At 34.2% G+C, this 21,535-nt stretch overlaps 1 long non-coding RNA gene across 4 annotated transcripts; it reads right to left on the bottom strand.

Annotated features, from left to right (window-relative positions):
- Positions 1 to 15,442: 15,442 nt before the first annotated feature.
- Positions 15,443 to 18,358, bottom strand: LOC106325302. Of its 4 annotated transcripts, none has more exons than XR_001266865.1 (7): positions 17,503 to 18,358; positions 17,137 to 17,402; positions 16,914 to 17,022; positions 16,774 to 16,830; positions 16,303 to 16,664; positions 16,116 to 16,212; positions 15,443 to 16,017 (listed from the first exon to the last, which is right to left on the bottom strand). It is a non-coding gene; the product is annotated as an uncharacterized LOC106325302 (long non-coding RNA). The 4 variants fall into 4 exon arrangements; XR_001266863.1 differs by having other exon boundaries at positions 17,137 to 17,782; positions 18,056 to 18,358; XR_001266862.1 differs by having other exon boundaries at positions 17,137 to 18,358.
- Positions 18,359 to 21,535: the final 3,177 nt, after the last annotated feature.

Raw genomic sequence — 21,535 nt, 5'->3', positions numbered from 1 at the left:
ATGGACAAGCTAATCTCCCATGTGTAGTCCATCCAGACAACATCCCATAGGCATGAAAGTCACTTATGGTCCACAAAAGCATCGCTCGCATCGTAAAATTCGTATTCGTTGAGCAGTCATACGTCCTCACCCCTGTTGACCACAAATCCTTCAACTCTTTTATCAGTGGTTGTAGGAAAACATCCAGAGACCTTTTTGGATGGTTCGGACCAGGTATTAATATGGTCAAGAATAGAAACTTTCGTTGCATGCACATCTCCGGTGGCAGGTTGTATGGCATAAGAAAGACTGGCCACAATGAATATTGTCTCCCTGACATTCCGAATGGACTAAATTCATCTGTGCATAATCCGAGATACACATTCCGGCTATTGCTAGCGAATTCCGGATGTACTTTGTTAAAATATTTCCATACTCTTGCATCTGATGGATGAGTCATCTCACCATCCGTCTGAGTATGTTCGGTATGCCATCTCATCCCTCCGGCAGTCTGCTCAGATTGGTACAATCTTTTCAATCTGTCTGTAATTGGTAAGTACCACATCCTTTGGTACGGTACCCTATTACGTCATCGTCCTTGCAGCTTGAATCGTGGTTTCTTGCAGAATCGGCATTCTTCTAACTTTTCATCATCTCCCCAGTAGATCATGCAATTGTCGATACAAACATCTATCATTTCCGAAGGCAACCCAAGACTATAAACCAGTTTCTGAATCTCATAATAAGAATCAGCAGACACATTGTCTTCCGGCAAATACTCTTTAAACAAGTCCGCCCATTCATTCATGCAACTTTCAGGTAGATTGTGATCACTTTTAATATTCATCATTCTAGCCGCCAACGACAATTTAGAGAGATCTTCTCTACAACCACTATAAAGTGGCTGATTCGCAGCATCTAACATTTCATAAAAAAATTTTGCTTCTTTGTTAGGTTCTTCATCTTCATCATGGGCTACGAATGCATCAGCTACCATATCATGAACCCTATCATAATCTACCATCTGCTCCTCCTGATGGTAACTATGTTCATTACGCAAATGATGATCAACCGGTTCTTCCTGAAAATTGCTACTACTACTACTAGCTTCATTCTCATAATTTTAACCTTCTTCATGTTGAAACCAGATATAGTAATTTGGCGTGAAACCTCTATTTATTAAATGCTTCCAAACATTTTCACGATTTGCCAATTTCGAATTGTTGCATTTCCGACAAGGACAGAACATCTTACCGCTTTCTTGGGCGAGCGGTGTGGAATCAGCTTGATGCATAAATGTCTCCAGCCCTTCGAGGTATTCTTTCGTCACTCTCCCGTTAGCATCTCTGTGCATATACATCCACCTCCGCAACTCGAAAATATTCCCGGAGCCCGACATTTTTTTTCTTTCACGTTTTTATTTTTTTTCTTGTTGGTGTGTTTAAAATGATGTTCAAACGTCCATATTTATAGGAAATTTTCAAATCTGGTAGTTGAAAATTTACTAGGAATTTACGACGAAATTTAGTTAGGTAGCCGAAACAAAAAGCGTGTTACAACTACAAAGTTGGTGGACTCTAAATTTTGTCGTTAAGTAAACGTAAAATATTTCCTCGTAAAGTAGACGCTATTGTTACGTCGAGTTTACGAGGAAACATGGTTTCCTCGTAAAAACCACGTTATGTTACGTCATTTTTACGAGGAAATCATTTCGTCGTTATTTTACGACGAACTAACGTTGATTTTAAATTTCCTCGTAAGATACTCGTAAAGTCGACGTAAATTTACAAGGATTAATTTTCCTCGTTAATTTTCGTCGCTATAGTTGTGTTTTCCTGTAGTGTAAGTAGCAATCTACAAAGATAGTTATCAAACACGAATGAAAAGATCACCATCTAGTAGCACCAGAGCAACACTGTCTCTACATCTGCAATCTTCACAAACCACCAGATGAAACCTCTTTTGCTAAACTTATCCAGAGTCTAGGCTTCAATCTTCTGCATCTGCGAAAGTACTTCACCAAGTACGTCAGCACCTAACGCACACTAGTGATACCAAAACGCTTGATCACCCAAGCACACAAAGCTCACCACGAGCTCCACACAATAGCAAAATCCACCTTACAAAGCGTCAACACCAGCGCCACCAAACTAAGTCCACATCGGACTCCATTAGATACCCACTCGATTTTATATATATTGATAGGGGATGGACATTCAAATACTCATTTGAGTTTCGTTGGAGACTATTTGGGTTCGAGCTTTTGGGGCTAGAGATTTAAGCTTCATTCGAGTATTTATAAATTTTGCTATGTGTTCAATTCAGATCTTTATGGGTTCGAAAATCCATTTAAATTATTTAAAATTTTCAAAAATATCATTATACCTAAACTCCAAAAAATAAAATAATATAAACATTATAAATTTGAATAATAAATGCTAAATATCTAAAATTAATAGGAAATTAGTTCGGTTTAGATATTTGGAATTTTGGATGGATAACTAATAGTTATTTAGGATATTTTTATTTTCTGAATATTATTTAGTATTTAATTTTAGTTATTTTCAAATATTTTGCATAATTCCGAGTATTTTTGAGTATTTTGGATACTCATAGATTTACTGGAACTAACCAGTAACAGAAATTTCAATCAAATAAAACCTATTTAGAGGCACAAGTTTTACCGATAGGAGTAAAAGTAAATCTCTGAGAGATGGAATTTATCAGTTTACTATTAGCAAAAGATTGACAATACAAGATGGAGTAGTCGGCTGCGTAATGCATAGTAATAATAATTGTAATACTGTATTATCCAAAGCTTTCACTATATACAAGATCACGAGAACGTGTTGGCATTATGATAGATTTGGAAAAATTAGTTGAAGATCACTAAACATATGGAAAACGTTTAATGTGATTTCTTTTAGTTTTTCTACACACCAGTTGCAATTTCAAACCCACATCACACAATTCATGATTTATGTCAATAGCTAGGACTGGCCAAAATACTCACATCTGAAGACCCAAACGTAGTTCCAAAAAGTTATACTAAACTCGAAACAAAACTGATAAAATATCTGAAAAGATTCAAAATTTTGATTTTTAAAGAACTGGATCTGAATCCGACCCGAATCGAAATATTCTGGACAGAAACAGAAATAACTATAACTTTTTATTGTGAAAATTATTCAAACTAATTCATATTTATAATGTAACTATTAGATTGCTGAAAAAAATGTACCAGATAAACTTCCTTTCATTGACGCATGTTAGAAAGGTAGCAAGAAGACAAATAACCATAATAGTTGCTCTTATTACAACAGTGCCATTATATTAATTTTGGTAAATAATAGAAACACCAATTAAAATAACGATAAAACACAGTTTTTACAAAAAAAAATAAAATAAAAAACTTTAGGGTTCATGGAGTGGAGTTCACTGGCGAAGTGGCGAATGTTGACTAATAGGGAGATTTCGAGTTACAAAACAAAAACTCGAGGCGAAATTAAATCAGGGTTTCTTTAAAGTTATCCAAGGATGCAAAAATCTGCTACCATGTGAGAAGGGTTCCAGGTTACTCACAAGTCGAGATCGTGGCAGTCTACTAGCACACGAAAGAGAGATTTCAGAGCTGTCTTCGATCTGCAGTCACAAGGAGTGTGTGACAGTCACAAGGTGTGTGTGACTAAATGCATTGGAGTCTCGTTTTTCTTCATGCAAGCTGTTGCAGAAGGATTGAAGGAAATCGACTCATGCGGGTTCGTCTATGTGTGATCATGAGAGTCTATAGTTGGGCAGAGGTTCAGAGAACAAGATACTACAAGGCTGCTATTTTCAGAGGGAATGCAGTGTGGTTTTCTAAGCAGATATGTGTTTGGCGTAACACAAAGTTTTCTGCTGGGATGGATTTGCGTGAACTTGGAGTTACTTGTTCAAGGCGAAGTTCGGCTGAACAAGTGGCGGTAAAAATCGAGATTGATTCAGGATGGAAACATGTATGTTTCGGGTTTTCTGCATGGGATTCAGTAGTAGTTTGTTTTGGCTTCTCAGAGCATATGAGGGGAAACAAATGGGTCTACAGGGTATCACGGTTACAGAGGTAAAAAACATTTGAGCAGAGATTCTTTGCGTCGCAAGTCTTATTAGCAAGCTGAGCTAAGCGGCGGGTTATGTTGACAACAACAACAGTTCAAAGTGATGTTAAAGATAAAGTGTTCATTCAGGTTGTTACAAAAGAAATTCTCAGGATGAGGAGTTTGGTGTCTACGGGCTATTGAGGTTGGATAAGGATTGAGTCAAAGGGCTTCTCGTTTGAGGCAGTGGTGATTCAGGTTCCGCAAGAGCTTCAAGGTAGCATCGACATCAGCTGGATCAATTCTGGAGAAGAAGAATCCGTAGATTTGTAGTCACGATCGCATCATAGGTGACGAACCAGAGATGACGCTTAAAGATAGGTAACATCAAAGAAGGAAGCATAAGTCGTTAGTTTGTGGTAGACAATGAAAACGTTAGAGACAGAGGAAGAAACGTTCACAGAGGACTATCTCAATGCACGTGATGGTTTCAGGTTTGGGAAATCATGATGAGAGACTAGCAAGGGATGCATCAGTATTTGAAAGAAAGGAAAGACCCGAGCGCGTAATATGCAACAAGAACAGCTGCACAGGTGGCGTGTTCATGATCTACAGTTGGAGATTGATTTGAGTCATCTGGGATGGAGGATATTTCAGGGTAAAAACAGACTCATATTAAGCCAAAGCTAGGCTTAAGGAGATGGAATCAAAGCTCGTCAATCTCTCAGGGACTGAAAGTTTTCAGAGATCACAAAGACTGTAGGTTATCTTTGTGAAAGATGATCGACGGATCTTCCAGCTGCACATGTTATTTTCGTGTGACAACAATATGACGAAACAGAGGTGATTTTTTTTGGGTCAGTTCAAGTCAGTCTCGTTGGTGCATGAGAGGAAAAGTTTCTGGCTGTGAGAAGAAAGCCAGAAGTGTCACCAAGTCAGTGTGGCTAAAATAGGTTGTACCTCCACGAAGAAGCAACTAGAGCAAGGACAAAGTGTGTAAAAGCCTACACAAGGATATGTTGAAGCAAATGGCTATTTGTAGTAACAACATGTAGCAACTTTAGTGAGGTCGTGAGAGTGACTGGAAAAACCCAAGGGAAAAGGCGATTTAAGGTTAGACTTAGCTTGAAGAATCTGGTCAAAGGGAGAGAAAAATGCGCAGGTAGAATTAGGTTGAACATGTTGTTATGACTAGTTGTAATCCTAAGGATAAAGGATATGAGTCAGTAGTCATCAACACTTGTTCAAGAAGCAGAAAGTAGCTACCACAGCTAGTAGCATGTGTGAATTATACCTTAGAGGAATCGTCATGGATGTATGAGTCGGAAATTCCAGATGAATAGACTCAGAGGAGAAGTAAGGGAAGTCAGTCTGGTGTCACGACCATTGGTATTAAGGTGGAGCTCTCAGACAATAATCGAAGCTCAAAAGCAAAAGGAGAAATTTGCAGAATTGACCAGGTCGGAACTTCATGCTTGAACATGTTATGGTTCATGTATTTTTACGGCTAGAGAAAGTCTTCATGAGCTCGAGTTTGACACATGAGAACCTGTAAGGTAATATTTCAGGAGCATCACATGCGTGGATGATGAGAGATATGGTTAAAAGGCCGATAGGAACAACGAACAGTTGCATAAAATTTACAGAGACATGGTACTATGGTACTTCTAAAGGGTTATTTTATTAAGGTGGAGCCACTAAGATTATATAGAGATTGATGCATCAGGTATATATATAATCTGATTCCAGATGGAGTGAATCACTGGCTTTCTATTTTAGAAGATGTCTTGATTGATTCAGCTGAAGGGTAAAAGTTTTGGTTAGTAACTTGGTCAGCTCAATAGAGTAAGAGCTAAAAGGGAACTTGGTTCATGGACATGTTCAGAGTGTCATGGCCAGGAGTATCAAGATCAGTAAACAAGTACAAGGCGCATCATAAGGATATTTGTAAGAGGAGTCTTACAATAGGTAACTTGTAGGCAAGACAAGTGAAATCGGCATATGTATCTGGAATATACTGCAATGAGGTTTGGTACAGAGGACCATGAAATCTGGGCCGAGTATGATGCAGGGTAACAAGCGGTGAAGTACTTAGTTAAACTGAGATATTGAGCAGTGAAGATGAAACAAAGTAAGAAACTGTTAGAAGACATTACATGGATTGCAGGGAATTGTCTTACAGTTTGTCCATCTCAGGAAGGGTAAGACTTGTTCTCCGGCTCATCTTAAGCTTAAGTCATTAACTGAAAGAAGCTTTCATGAAGGTCTAAATGCAAGGAAAAGCCGATTGCATTTAAGAGAACAAAACAAGTGTAGTTCTGGATATATGTTCGCATCAATGGCCAGATATTCATTGATGGCCATGTACTCATCATGCTAATGGCGAGTTCAATGAAAAACAGGCGTGTTCAAGTAATTGATGGTGATGCACAAGTTTCGGTTTTGGAGACATCTCAATACAAGAATGGTATTGAGATAATGAATTAATAGCTGAGTAAATGAGGGATATAAGAGATTCTAGATAAGATATCAGAGGCAGCTCGTGAGGAGAGCCAAGGCGTATCATGGATTAGATGGTATGAGGCTCAATTCATTTAACTAGCACTCAGCAGTGGGGTCTAAATCTGTTAGTGGGGTTCTGTTGTTGCAGAACAGGTTGATCAGATGGTGGAGCAAAGATATTTGTGTCGAAAGTCTTCTTAATCATGTAGTTTAGGCGGCGTAACCTACTTATGATAGTAGCAGTACAAAGTGATGCACAAGTGTAATTTGTTCAAGAACATTAAGGGTAAGTCAAAGACTGTTTCAGAGATATGGAGCATGAGTGACTTCAAATTTTTGCGGTTGATTCAAGGAGAATTATGTGGTAGCAATTTCTGTTAACAACATGAAGGGTGAACCAAAGTTGTGTCGAAAGTCTGTCCAGCAGTGATGGTTGGATGGCGGGTCCTGTTCGGAGTAACAACGGTACAAGAAGATGTTCAAGGCTAACATGTTTAAGCAAGAGAAATAGTCGGATCAAGGATTGTTCCGGTGTTGAGCATGTATGATTTTGAGATAGCTGCACAAAATTTAGGTAATTTGGTTCAAGGCTCAGTGCACATGAGTGGAATCGAAAGGCCAAGAAGGAAATCAACTTGCAGAAGGATGTTTAGGTTTCTGTTCAATCACTTGAACATGTTCGTGATTTTAACAGCAATGTTGTGTTGTTGATAAGTTCACGAGGAGTAACAAGATATGAAATAACACGACGTCAATAAGGAGTTAAATCTACCCAAGTGATTGTGATGTATAAGTGTAAGCTTATGAAGGTTTCAAGAAGATCATGAAGGGACGTCAAGCTTGGCTCAATATTGAGCTGAGAGAAGTGAGAATAAATAAGAGAAGACAATGAGATGCAGAAGATGGGCAGGCAGCTTTCTCAAGCATCAAGAGGTGTCGGCACCAAGGAAGGGTTATGGACTTGGACCAAACATGTGAATTTTTGTGAGGTTTGGTCAAGCCCATCGGACTTGTTCATCGGCTGGGCCGACTTGCACAAGTCACGTGCGGAAAATCTATGGGCCTAATCAAAGAAGCCCATTAGATCAAGTGCTGACAATACAAAGAAGGAGAGGTCACGACAGGAACCTCTAAGCAAAGCCTCTGGGAGGCTCAGGCCATGTCTCTGGGAGGCAAGAGCCTCAAGCATCCAGAGAGCGCATGGCGTCTCTTTAAGAGATGGAGTAAGCTAGATATAGATATGTATTCTAGGCTTAGCTCTTAGCCATGTACTTCTCTTGTATACTCTCTAGGGTTTTGTATACCGAGGACAGGGAGAGTAATAATCTTGTAAACCACATCAGATGTGTTTTCCGATACTCCATAGTGGATGTTATGGATCCTAGATCGACTCCAGATGTAGTGGTACGGCCGTGAACAGAGTGAAAAATTCTTGAGTCATGAACAAAGATTGTATCAATGGGAAAGAACAAGGAACATGGGATTAGGAGCGAACGATACCATAGCTTTGAATCCCCCAACAACGTCTTGTTAGAGCTGCGATTGAAATTTACATGTACGAAAGCACTCGAAAAACTTTAGAAGAAATATCATGTGCTCCTAACGGCCGTTTGGCAGTGTATATAACCAAGTTTGAGTGTGTTTTTTTACTCTTTCTAAGGATTATAAGTGAGTTTTCCCTCTGCATTGTGTTTGGGAGGATCTTTTGGTGATTTTAAACGATACTATGTGGATGCAGTTAGTTAACTCCCTCTCTTGAAAGTCATGGTTTATATTTATTTCCATTTGCATTTTGAATGATGTTGATGAATTGTTGATGATTCTTGGATTTGTTGCATAGGTGAGGCTGAAAAGCTTATCTTGATCGATACCACATATGACATTAAATCATGTAGAGATGCTCAAGAAGATTCACTCGATAAATCCATTGTGACATCTTGTTTGATCGGTGATGAAGTGTTCCTGCCTATCAAAGAAAGGTAACCAGAACACTTATGCAGAAAGATTGTAGAAGTGCTTAGTTTATGTGATGTTGATTACACTAATAAGTCTCTTTAGATTGCAACATTTACATGATTCAGTATTGTAAATGAAATTGTGGTGACTAATTATCATATCTAACTCAGACAAAAGTAAACCCAACTGTGGAAGGCTATAGAGGATGGGCTTTCTGGATGGAAATTGTGCCAGTTGAATCACCCAGGATTTGGTGAACTTGTTGTAAGTTGATCACTTTCCGATTCGCAACAAACCGAAGCCTTCAGGACAGGGTTTTGAATGTCAAAGTATCGGTGGTGATTGGTCTTGGTGAAGTTCAGCTCTCACCAGCTTATTATCACAAATCGATGATTCGCCTCTCCGGCCGTCGTGTTCTCCGCCTTCATGCGCACACCTTCGCACACCATCGTCACACGTTACAGCGTTTATCTTCCCATCATCTCCACCGCAAATCACGTTAGCACCGGTTGCTCCACTCCTGCTTCTACATATTGTTGTCTTTGATTGTTTGGGGAAGCTGATGCCCGTCAACATTTCCGTAGAGCCCAAAACTGTTATGATGAGTATCTTGTGTTCAGTAATTGCATTGTTTGCTATACCCGAAGAGTACTCTAGAACCAGAGTTTATGACTCAACTCTCCTTGACCAAGCTTCCGGTATGGAGTGTATTCCCTTTCATACTTATATCAGGTATGCAAGTTGGTCTCAAGGTCTCCTACGTCGGTTGTAATTCTAGACTCATTTGTTCCTCAGATTGTCATCAAGCGGAAGCCTCTTATCACCAATGTTGGTGTCTACCAACTGTTTCCAAACCCTTTTGGTAGGGCCTCTCATCGTCGGTTCATATTCCGACTTCAGTATGTTCTTGGGAATATCAGTTTCAGAGTCTTAAGTGAAGCATCTCTACGGGTATCTTCGCCCCTTTAACACTTCTATCACTCATATTGTTGTAGTAGTTTTCTTTTGTTGTCTAGCTGTTGAGTTTACCTTCGGTTGTAACCGTTTAAGACCTTTGGGCGTTTAATTTTAATATAGGAGTTTTGTGACTATATATATATCCCTTTAATTATAATTGCAACTTCCAAAATTGTTTGTTTTTATTCGGATATGATAAAACAGGTGGTTGAGTCAGCAGACCATATAAACTCATGTAAACCACTGATCTGTTGGTATCCTTCATATAATCAGGATTGCATTTCCGACATGTACAAGCTCAGATGCATGATTGATTAAGATGAACTGAGGGGTTTGGTGCTGAGACTTTATGCTAATTGACGTATAACTTTGTTGTCACTATAGATTTTCGTTTTTTCTGTGTACATTAAAAACAGACGTAGGTTCTTTTGTGTCTTCTTTACTCATTGTATTGTTTTTGTTACGCAACTACTCTTGGAAGTATATTTCAAAAGGATTCTTATTTTTATTTTCATAGTGTTCTTCGTTAATGAAATTGTTTTGTACAAGTAAGATCACATGAAATAGATACTGTATATCACCAAAATAGATAATGATCCCATTTGTAAGCAACAAGGATACATGGAGGATATACAAAAATAAGATGTCCATCTTCCTGAGGATAGCTAATACTTCGTATTAGCATGAAGACAAGATTCCTAAAATTAGTATTAACATACTTAACATACTTGGTATGATTTAATTAATTTATAGTTTAGTTTACTTAGTTATTTTTGGTTTAAATAATTTTGGTTCAAAGTAATTGTTGGTTTAAATGGTACATGTTTAAATTAATCTAAATAAATGGTTAATAATAACTATTCCGGTTAGTGATATTCAATAAATATTTGTACAGAGAATAAACACATATGTCAAAATTAAGTAAATTTGTAATTAAAGAAACAAAGTCTAACGAATCCTCTTACTAGATTTGTGAAAGTTCAAAATTATATTCTCTATCGACTAACGACCACCACCGTTTAATATTTTCTGGCTTTTCCGGCGGTTGGTGCTCCTCGGTGCCAACCGCCAGGAGTGTCTCTCTCTCTCTCCCTCACTTTTGATCTACAATCTCGGTTATGTGTTTTGAGATGTAGAGATAGAGGTTGCGATGTTGGAGCTGATTTGTTGTAGGTTGGTGCAATCATTTTGTCTTGTCGATGTCGTCCCCACTCTCTCGGTTTCAAACTCATCTGAAAGGGATGGAGTCTCGAAATTTGTATCTTCCTCGTGGGGACTGGTGAAGCTCGGCGGGTGCAACCGGGTTGAGTCTCCTCAGATCTCTATCCTTGCTTCCTCATATCTCGTGGTTTGTGTTCTAGTCTTTCCGGCTTTGATTTTCTTTTTGCGATAGTGATTTGTTCGCTGCTGGTGTTCGTCATTGTTGCGTACCATGGTGAACCTGGTCATGGCTGTGGTGGTTCGTCGTCTCTTTGGTTAGGACCTTATATTTATGGATTTGTTTTTAATCGAGTCTTCTGACGGGTTCACTAAGATGATGCTAGTCTTCGTTGATGTGTTCTATTCGGGTTGTGCTCATGTTCGTTTCATATCAAGTATTCCCTCTGCTTTCGTTTGAAAGATTGTTTGGTGGTTCTTCTTGGTTCAGGCTTCTTCGACAGGCTGGTGGTGCTCTCGTTCTGCTCCGCTGCTTAGTGCTAGGTCCAGTCTCTTATTGGTTCAAGCTTGTTAGGGTTATACGTCAACCGTTTGTTGTTGTAGGTTAAATGAATTGCACTTGTGGCTTCACCGAAATATATGATTATCTTGGGATGAGTGTTAAGCAAGAGATTCATATTTACCTTTTCTTCCATCAGTTTGTGCTGACTGGAAAACAACTCTTTACTCCATGAAATATTCTTGAGACCTTTGAAATTGTCTCAGTAATCTGGTAGTGTACTCTGCTATGGACATTAGCAAGTAATGTCTCCTTTGGTTACAGCTTTGAGCAAGCTGGACTTGAAGACGAGATGCCATGGAACTGGTCCACAAAAACCAGTATGTTGGTTTGATTTTTTTCTAATATGGATTGTTGTTTTTTGCTTGGTTGAGCTTTACTTATAACACCTACTGGTGAGTGTCTGTTACTCCTGTTTTGAGTTTGTACTCTCGGAACTTTGTTCCTCTCATGTTTGAATTAAACAGTGTTAAAAAAAAGATTTGTGAAAGTTACATAAATTTGTGGCAAAATGTGACAACTTTTTGTCAACAAATCTGTGAGATTCTAATTAAGTTTGTAAAGATTTAACTAAATCTTCTATATATTAATTGAAGAACATTACAACATTGTTTGTAGCCACGGGTAATCACTAGGATGATTCTAAGAATCCTTAGAAAAATTAGTTGGTTTATCTAAACATATATTATATTTTTCTATTAAATAAATATCAAATTTAGTAGTGTACAAAAAAAATATTCTCATTTCTGTGTTTAAATAAAAATTACGAAATTACCTAATATAATTAACATATATATGACAATTAATAATTTTGAAATATAAAGACCACAAAACCCTTTTTCTCCTTGACTCTAGGTTTTCTGTAGCTGGCAAAAAAATATAAGAGATCTGTAAAGATATTTCTTTCTCATTGTCGTCATCCTTCTTCTTTCTCCTTCTTCTTCAAATACTTTTTCTCAAATGAATGTACACAAGAGAAAATATCTTCTACCGTAATTCATTATTTACATAATCATACTCAATCATCACCATATTCTCAAATAAGATCGTGAGTTTTCTCTCCCAGGGTTAATCTTCTGTCGTTCGAAGATTCCACTACTCATCCGAAGATCAAGACGAGACCGTCAAATTATTTGATAATTAATATAATATTTACACAATTAAAAAATAAGTTACTTGGAATAAAACTTGTTCGAATTTTAGTTATCATATCCCTCGATACCATAAGAAGTTAAGATCATAGCAAGGTGTATGAAATGTACATACACATAGTGTTATGTATATTTATTTGTTAGTAATGTCAAATTGTTGTACATCTAACATAATATTTACATGGTTAAAAGATGAGCTAGTTGAAATTAAAAATGCTTTGTTGGTAATGTCAAGTTGTTAGACAGTTAATATAATATTTACATGGTTAACAAATAAATTACACGATCATAAAACTTTTTAGAATTATATATCACATTTCTGAATACCATGAGAAGTCAAGATCATAGCTATGACATATGAAACGAAGATACAAGTAATATTTAGGTATATGTATTCGTTAGTAATGTCAAATTATTAGACAACTAATATAATATATACACGAATAAAAGATGAGTTACTTGGGACTAAAAACATATTTATTGGTAATGTTAGATTTTTAAACAGTTAATATAATATATACACGAATAAAAGATGAATTACTTGGGATTAAAAACAGATTTATTGGTAATGTTAGATTGTTAAACCGTTAACATAATATTTACACGGTTAACAAATAAGCTCTTCTATTTGCTTATTTGGATGTATCCAGTACTCATCTCTGAATTTAGCTTGTCTACTTTGGCACAAACTCCATCTTTTCTTGCCATTAAAGCGTCGTATCTGAGCTTGTGGTTTCGAAGTCTTTGTTCAACGCGTCGATATGCACATCTCGCGTGGCCAAATCTGTTTTACTGCATAGATCTCAACTTCAAACATAACCTCTTTACTCTTCATCTCAATTTTCTATGTATCATAATGTGTAACCTCTTTAATCTTCATCAATTCTATATAGATGATTTGTTCATAAGCAAACTCATGGCCATCCATTGTCCATGGCGAAACCAGGCAATAGTTAAGAGATGAATAAAATACCTTTGCTTCAGAGTCTAACTCGGATAAAAGAATCAAAATCGTGTTTGAAAATAACAACATAAGAGCCAGTACCAAAACTGAGAAATAATAAAGTTTTCTTCTTTATTACAGCTACAAACAGAAGTGTCGGAGCTATCTGATTTTTTTTAGAGCACCATAGTAATAGAGAAATCAAAACAAAAAAAAACTAATCAAGGATTCAATATTTACATTTGCACAAGAAACAACATTGGAAAAATGAAAACTTTCAATGACTAAAGGGATTTTTAAGTTAAGATAAAGAAGAAGAAACAAACAAAAAAACAGAAATAAAACAAGGCGGTGCTTGCTCGTAGTCGTTCTCTACTTTTAATTTTCCAGACATGAATTTTTAGGAGTGTTCTTGTGTAAATAGAAGACTAAGCTAAGAGAAAATACATGGGAAAAAAAAGAGAGATTAATATTTTTAATATTGGAAAGATTTAGATATTGAGGTATAAGCTTCCGTCAAATTAACAAAATATTTTCACAAATATGTATCACTAAATAAAATCTTATCAGATCTCAATTAAGATTTTGTATTCATTTCGATGGGAATTCATTGGTATGGCTATAGGGGTAGCTGAGAAAATATGGATTGTATACAGTTTGTAAATAGTGTAAATTGGTGTATGGCTAATATTGAATAAGTTCCTCGGTGTGCATCTTAATTTCTCTAAAATTATTATAAATAAACAAAATGTATTGTTTTAATTTATGTGTTTACTCCAATTTAATTATATACATAATCGTTACTCGCTTCTAAATTATTCAATATATTTATTATTTCATAATACATAAATGAACATAAAATAAATAATAATATGTACAATTAATTTGTATATATAATATTCATTTTGTGCCTTCATTCCGCACAAGGCGCGGATCTTCACCTAGTTTGTCATTAAAGAAAAATAAATTTATGTTTGTGGCAACATAAAGCACACAAAATAAGTTCACCTGATGACATTTTCATAATTATTATTTTTGATAACAAATGAATCAAGCGTAAAACATGTGTTAAAATTAAATTAATAATTAAAATTAAATTATAGTTAGTTTAGTAATAAGCAGAAAATAAAGGTTAAACTAACCTTCTTTCCTTTAAAGAAGCGAAAAATGATGATGACACCAGACTATATGTAAAACTAGCGCGGGATATGCTTTACCTGTCATGTACATAACTATATATTGTATATTTTGTTTGCATGGCTGTTATGTAAGTCTTTGCAAAAGCAGTGTATATTAACTTTTATGATTTTAAATAATATTAGGGTATATAGTAATGATCCTCTGTTTTGATAATTAGTAATCTATGATTGGTTGGTCAATTGTGGATTGCTATAATTATTTTAAAGATTCATATTATACAAAGTTCCTTAACCATTTTTTTCCCAATATTATAAAAAAATTATGCTGGTATTGAATGTTAAAATAATTTACAGGCAAGAAGTGGGTGAAAAGATGCTAAATCATTATTCCAGAAGTTGTCGTCATAGACAAACATGATATTCTGAATAGTTATATGACTTCTTAGAGCATCTCTACTCTACTACTTTTTTATTTCTATAATATCAATTAGAGATCAAATTGCTTCAACTCATCTCTATCACTTCTTCTATAATAGAGACTACTATTTTTTTTCTAAATAACATTACTACTATTTTGCTACTATATATATTTAAAGCTTGCTAATTTAGAGAAATACATTGAGCATATTACACATTATATAGAGTTTTTCGATTTTAGAAGTGGAAATAGTAAAATAATTTGAATATGGTCTTAGGTGTTATAACATTAATTAGTCAGGTTTCGCAAATGAATATGTGTATATTGGTTCAAATTTTGTTTTTATTTGGAAGAATTTGATTATAAATGTGGTTTTGAATTATTATGTTTGCGATTGTTTTCTTCTTTTATTTTTTTATGTTTTTAGGTTAAAGTTATTTGATGTTAGAATTTTTAACAATTAATTAAATCTCATAATTTAATGGTTGAGATAATTTTAAACCGGATGTATTCTTCTATTTTTTGGTAATATATACACATATAATATTGACTTGTTTGTTTTATTTTATATCATTTACTTTCATTTATACTTTATATCTTGTCGGTTTATTGCCTTTTTAATCCATATTTTGAAAAATATATACATTTTGTTTGTATATCAGTAGTAAATTTATACTTATTTTTGGAAGTCATGACATAAATGCATTTATTTCCATACAATATCATTAATCTCTTATTATATCATGAACTTTTTTCATTTATGCTCTTTTGATTAATTTGTTCTGAGTTATTATCTTGTTATATTCTGTTTCTCAATTACTTTTTTAATATTTTAAAAATTATGTGTTAATTTTTTGTTGTGCATCTTTGATATTTTGTCAGTTTCTTGTAACTGGAATCTAATAATCAAAATATGCCAACAATTATTAGATTCATTTTTTTTTGGATTAGAACACATCTCGATGATTGTTGTGTCTCGTGCTTTCTTTCCTGCTGCTTTGTAAAGCACCATGGCATTCATTGAGTCGTTTAAACCCAGTTGTTCTATGGTAAATAGGAGTTTTATGTACCTGAGTTTTCTTCCTCTGCTGGAGTGAATTTTCTTGATCATAGCTGTGTGTTAATAATCTAAGGCTGATTTGTTAAATATGGTTTGTTGATAGTAGCTCGTCAGTCGTCATACTGGAATATTGGTATTTTGTGCTGATGAACAACATTTTTTTTCTGAATTGTATAGTCAGATGATGGGTAAAGTAAACCAAGAGAGGCTAGCTGAATACCTCGGGGAGTTGAAACAGAAGCAAGATACCAACGACAGATACATGGCTGCTCTAAAAGGAGAAACTCTTACCAGGAAGCCTTACCAAAGAATTCAACCTGCGCCAAAGCCAAATGACACGGTCACAACCAAACCTCAGTAATAATGATGACTTCTTAGAAGGAGCTATTGTAACGGATGCCTCTCACTCTCGAATCTTTCTTCGATGCAAAGATAGCATGTTTCTTCTTCTTGAATCTGGCATGCTTTGTTGTTTTTGAACTGGTGCAAGATTCACTCACTTCAAACATTTTTTTTGTGACAGTGAATAAAAATGTAAAACCCATGTTTTGTACATTTCTACATCATCATTGTTTGCAAGCTAACATCTATAGTACATAGGATATTTAAATGGTACAAGCTGATTCATGAACAATGCAGAGACACTTGGTAAACCAAGCTGGAGACTCTAAGATGGAGAAAGACAGTATGTGCAAGTGTTTTGTTATTTGCAAAGGCACTGATCACGTGTAAAGCCTTAGCCGGCTTGTGATCAGTACTCCAGCAATCTCTACAAGTATGCAGAAAAAGAAAAAAAATGCAAAGGTAAGTAAACTGTTCTTGTCATGAATGGGTTTGAGTAATAGGAAAACAATTAAGACTTCTTAGGTGACACTTACCATGTGACCACAGCCAAAGGCCACGTCTTACCGGTTAGTCAGACAAATTGGGCAATTCTGTTTCAACGAAAAACAATCTCAGATGAAATTTGATTGCGACAAGGCAGTAACAGAGTGAAAGAGTAAGCAAGTTTTAGGACCTGAATATGTTCGTCTGGTGCAGGTGATGGTAGTTCAGTACGTATAGTAGGTGTGTAAGGAGTAGGTGGTGGCCTCAGGTTTATTTTCTTAGCTACGCCCGTTGTTTTCCTTTACAGATAAGATAAGAACAGCATAAGTAGTTTAAGACAGAAAAAAACAGAAAGACAGTATTTATGTTCTGTCTCTTGGAGGATAATATCAAAGAGACAGTTAAGGGAGTACCCGAGAAAGCTGAGTTCAGTTGCTGCTTGATACTGAAAGGGAATCTCCATTAGAGCAGCAAGAGCAAATGCAGCTTCTTTGGCTGACTCTGATGATCTCTCTTCATGATCTCTGTGAAATTCAAAAACTTTGCAGAGAGCAGGTCAAGATCAAAGAAAAGGGGATGGGTACAGATGGAACTGAAAACTGGGAATGAGATGATAAGTTGTCAAATTCACGCTTAGGGATCTTGTCGTCAAACTTCCTCATGTCTTCCCATCGCCCGTCTGCAACACCGATTAAAACAATCGACAAAGCATATGAGCTGCAAGGTGAAATGAACTCAATGAACTCTGGGATAATCAGCTTCTGAAAACAGAGTACAACAGAGATGAAGAAGAAGCTATTGCATGTTGTTTCACTTGGCGTTAACATAGATCTCTTGTTGACTGAGTTCTCCCTCGGCCTTATCAACACCTCTCGTTACCTTCACATTCAGAACGTAGCCTCTTGTTTGCTGTCATCTGTTCATAGGCACATAATCTATACTCTTGGGCCAAGAGAGAGGCGTAACATATATGCTTTAGGTGCTGGTATAAGGCAATGTAGCTTCTCACTCTCCCTAGGTTCCTGATTTTACAATCAGAAGAACTCGACTGGAATTGGTCTAAACAAACAAAAGAGACTCAGATCAGCTCAAAAGTACTCAGGACAGCAGATCAAGAGGACAAAGTGTGACGCTTTGGATTTCAATTAGCAATCAAGACATAAGAACAGATCCACACAAGACAATAAGATCAGATACATACATGTGCTCACAAAGAAGAAAAAGATCAATCCTTTATGACATAATTTAACAAAGGATCCGTAAAACATATGGAGACAGGAAGTAGAAGTAGATTTATCGGATCTTCATATGAGAATTGGAAATGACACTAACCGAGGAGATAGAAAGTAGGAACATAGTTGAAGCCATAAGAGCTTTGGAATCTCATCAATAACCGAAACAATACGCAAAACCCATAACCACATATCTGAACCGGAAATTACTGCCACCAGGAAACAGATCTAATGTACGAACCGAGAACAATCACACCATCGAACCTAAACTCATCACAAGTCAACCCATCCTCAACCCTGAACAACAGCTAAACCCGTAAAAGCCACTTGGGTAGTTCTGGAACACCAAAGCCACTTCGTCCAAGATGGGGGCAATTTTTGGCAATGTCCACACCATGATGCATAGAACTCAATCAAGACTGGCATATAAGATTGAATCTCTTATATATTAAAAGATAAACATTGTCATTTAATGTGTTCACATTATGTTCGCCACGTGGCAGCCTTACAGCGATTTGAGAATGAATACGCTGACATGTCATGTGCAGAGAGCTTCTCAGCCAAACTCTACATAAATGTGTTCACAATATATATTATTTTACGTTTTTTCAATATAAACTCACATGAAGGATTCTACGGATTATACAAATGTTCTACATAAAAAGACAATTTGCAAAAAAATCACTAATATATAGGCCTATTTTATTTTTACTTAATTTTTATTTTAAGAATTTTATCTTTCATGTGTTATTTTGAACAAAGATGTCTTTTAATTTATCAACCATTTATATATATATTTTTACATACACACACATGTAGGTGTGGGCACGAATCGGATATTCCGGGTTTTGGAAATATTGTGATCTGATATGTTTCGTCCGAATAATCAATTATCCAATTCGATATGATTCGTAGCCATCCGGATATTCGGTGTCCCGGATATCCAGAAAAATTAGATTTTTAACTGGTGTCCGATTCGATCCGTATAAACAAATTAAAAATCTAAACGATATAAAATAATAAAATTTTCTTACAAAACAAAAAACTTTTTACTTTTTTGAATACTAATAACTAATTTAATAAATTAAGTAAATAAAATATTGTATGACTTATATAAAATATAATATTTATATAACTTATATATGTTTAATTCATTATATAAAATATAACATTTATATAACTTATATATATATATAACTTATATATATGTAATATATGCATATAACTGACCGAATTGGATATATGTTTTTTAAAATATTATTATTTGTGATTTGCTTCATTTTTTACGGATATTGCATATTTTTGCTCCGTAGAGATACGGATAATCGGAGTATTCTGTTGGAATCGAAAAGAATAACAAATCGAATCAAAATTTATGGATATTTTTCTCAGCCATACATACATGTGCAAATTAACATGAGCACCTATATAAATAAATATTAATTACAAGTGAGTATTCTAATTCTTTTAGAAGTTGGAATATTCTTTTTTTTTAAGTTTCATTTCACCATCGACCAAATTGTAATGAAATGATTGGTCTTAATAATTTTCTTTTCTTTTTCTTCAATTATTATATAAATTTGATTTGATTTTTCATGAATTTAGAAATTATAATATGAAACCATTGGTTCGACATCAAGATTGTCTAAAATTCATATAACATGAAACCAAACAACTAATAATAATTTTTGGTTATCATAAAAAAAAAAACCAAAAATCTCAAGCATTTTAACCGAATAAAAAAAATAAATATTGATTTATAATGCTAGTTATATTTTAGTAGATTAAAAACCAAAAAACTAACCTAAAACCGAACCGATATCCAGATTAAACAGACCTAATGTCTTCTTATCTTAAGAAATAACGAAATTAATAATCTATTTCACGCAAGGTGTGGATTATTATCTAGTATACTAGATGATAACCCGCGCAGGGTGCGGGTGATTTTTAAAAAGAATATAATATGTTTAAAAATATTATAAACAATATACATTTGGTTATCAATAACATTTTTTACATTTGATTAGAGGTGGACATTCGAGTAGCATTTGGTTCGACTCGGATCCTTGAGGGTTTGGTTCGGTTTGGATCTTTGCGGGTTTGGTTCGGGTTTGGGTTCAGATAACCTTTTTTTTTTTCAAAATGAAATTTCATATATACTTTAAAATTTTCAAAATCTAAAAATAAAAATAATATATAACATATAAATTTGAATAATGTATGCCAAAATACTTAAACTTAACATAAAAATTGGTTTAGCTAAAATATTTGGATAGGAAATCAATAGATATTTTAAGTATTGTTTGGCTATTTTAAACATGTACTTATAACTATTTTTATATATCCCTTATATATTAATTGAGAAACATTACAACCTTTAAGTGTAGCCACGTGTCATCACCAGAATGAAATTCAGAATCCTTAGAAAATATGTTGGTCTAATTAAGTATATTTTATACTTTTCATTAAACTAATCATAAAATTAATTAAAGTGTACAATTACTATTTTCTTTTCTTTCCTTAAATAAAACCTACGGGATTACCAAATATAACTAATATATATATGACAATTAATGATTCTAATAATAAAGATTTGATAACAATTTATATCTCATCCACAGTTTATGTTTAATTTTATATTATTAAAATAAATTAAACAATAAAATCATATATAAAATTAAAATATAGATTTTTTTCGTATATGTTATATTTTGAATTTAAAAAAACGACAAAATTACTAAAACAATTAAAATTATTATGTAAAAAAATAATGATCAATGGTTTAACATCCCCTATATATTAATAGAAAAACATTTAAAAAAGTTCAAAACTTGTAGTTTGTACTAATTAAAAAAATATTATGCTGAGTTGTCCCGTAATTGGAATGTTAACAATGGAGAATTTTGTTAGTTCAAAATTAAATTGTTAAGGAATGTTATATTATATAGTATGTCTATTATAGACCATTCATTTATCAAATTGAAATGTATTGTATATTATTTCCTTAAATAAAACCTACGGAATTACCTAATGTGATTATGATATATATAGTAAATAATGATTTTAAATAATGAAGATTTCCTAATAATTTGTATACTTTCTATCATTTTTGTTTAGTTATTAATTATTAAAATAAATTACACAATTACATTAATCATATATTAAAATTTTAGATTTTTTGTATATGTTGTAGTTTGAATTTTTCAAAACGAGTATAAATTACTAAAACTGTTAAAAAACTCACATAAACTTTTGTGATCAATGTTTAATTTTTTTTCTATAATAAGATTCAACGATAATAAAATCTTTTAAATAAATAATTTTATTTTAATATGTGTTTATGTTAATATATATACATATATATATATACTTTATATCGTTTAAATTTAATTATATATCATATACGATAGATAAGATTGATTGTTTTGATTTATTTATCCTAAAATGATTGTGAATAAACAAGAGCAGTCATTTAATTTATACGTGAAAACCAATTTATTACATAATAGTAACTGACTTTTTAGTTATTTAATATATAATTATTATTTTATTATTTCATAATATGTAGAAAAATATAAAA

The sequence above is a fragment of the Brassica oleracea genome, chromosome C2 (assembly GCF_000695525.1).
Source record: "Brassica oleracea var. oleracea cultivar TO1000 chromosome C2, BOL, whole genome shotgun sequence".
Lineage (NCBI taxonomy): Eukaryota > Viridiplantae > Streptophyta > Magnoliopsida > Brassicales > Brassicaceae > Brassica > Brassica oleracea.
This window is presented reverse-complemented; position numbering and strand designations above follow the sequence as displayed.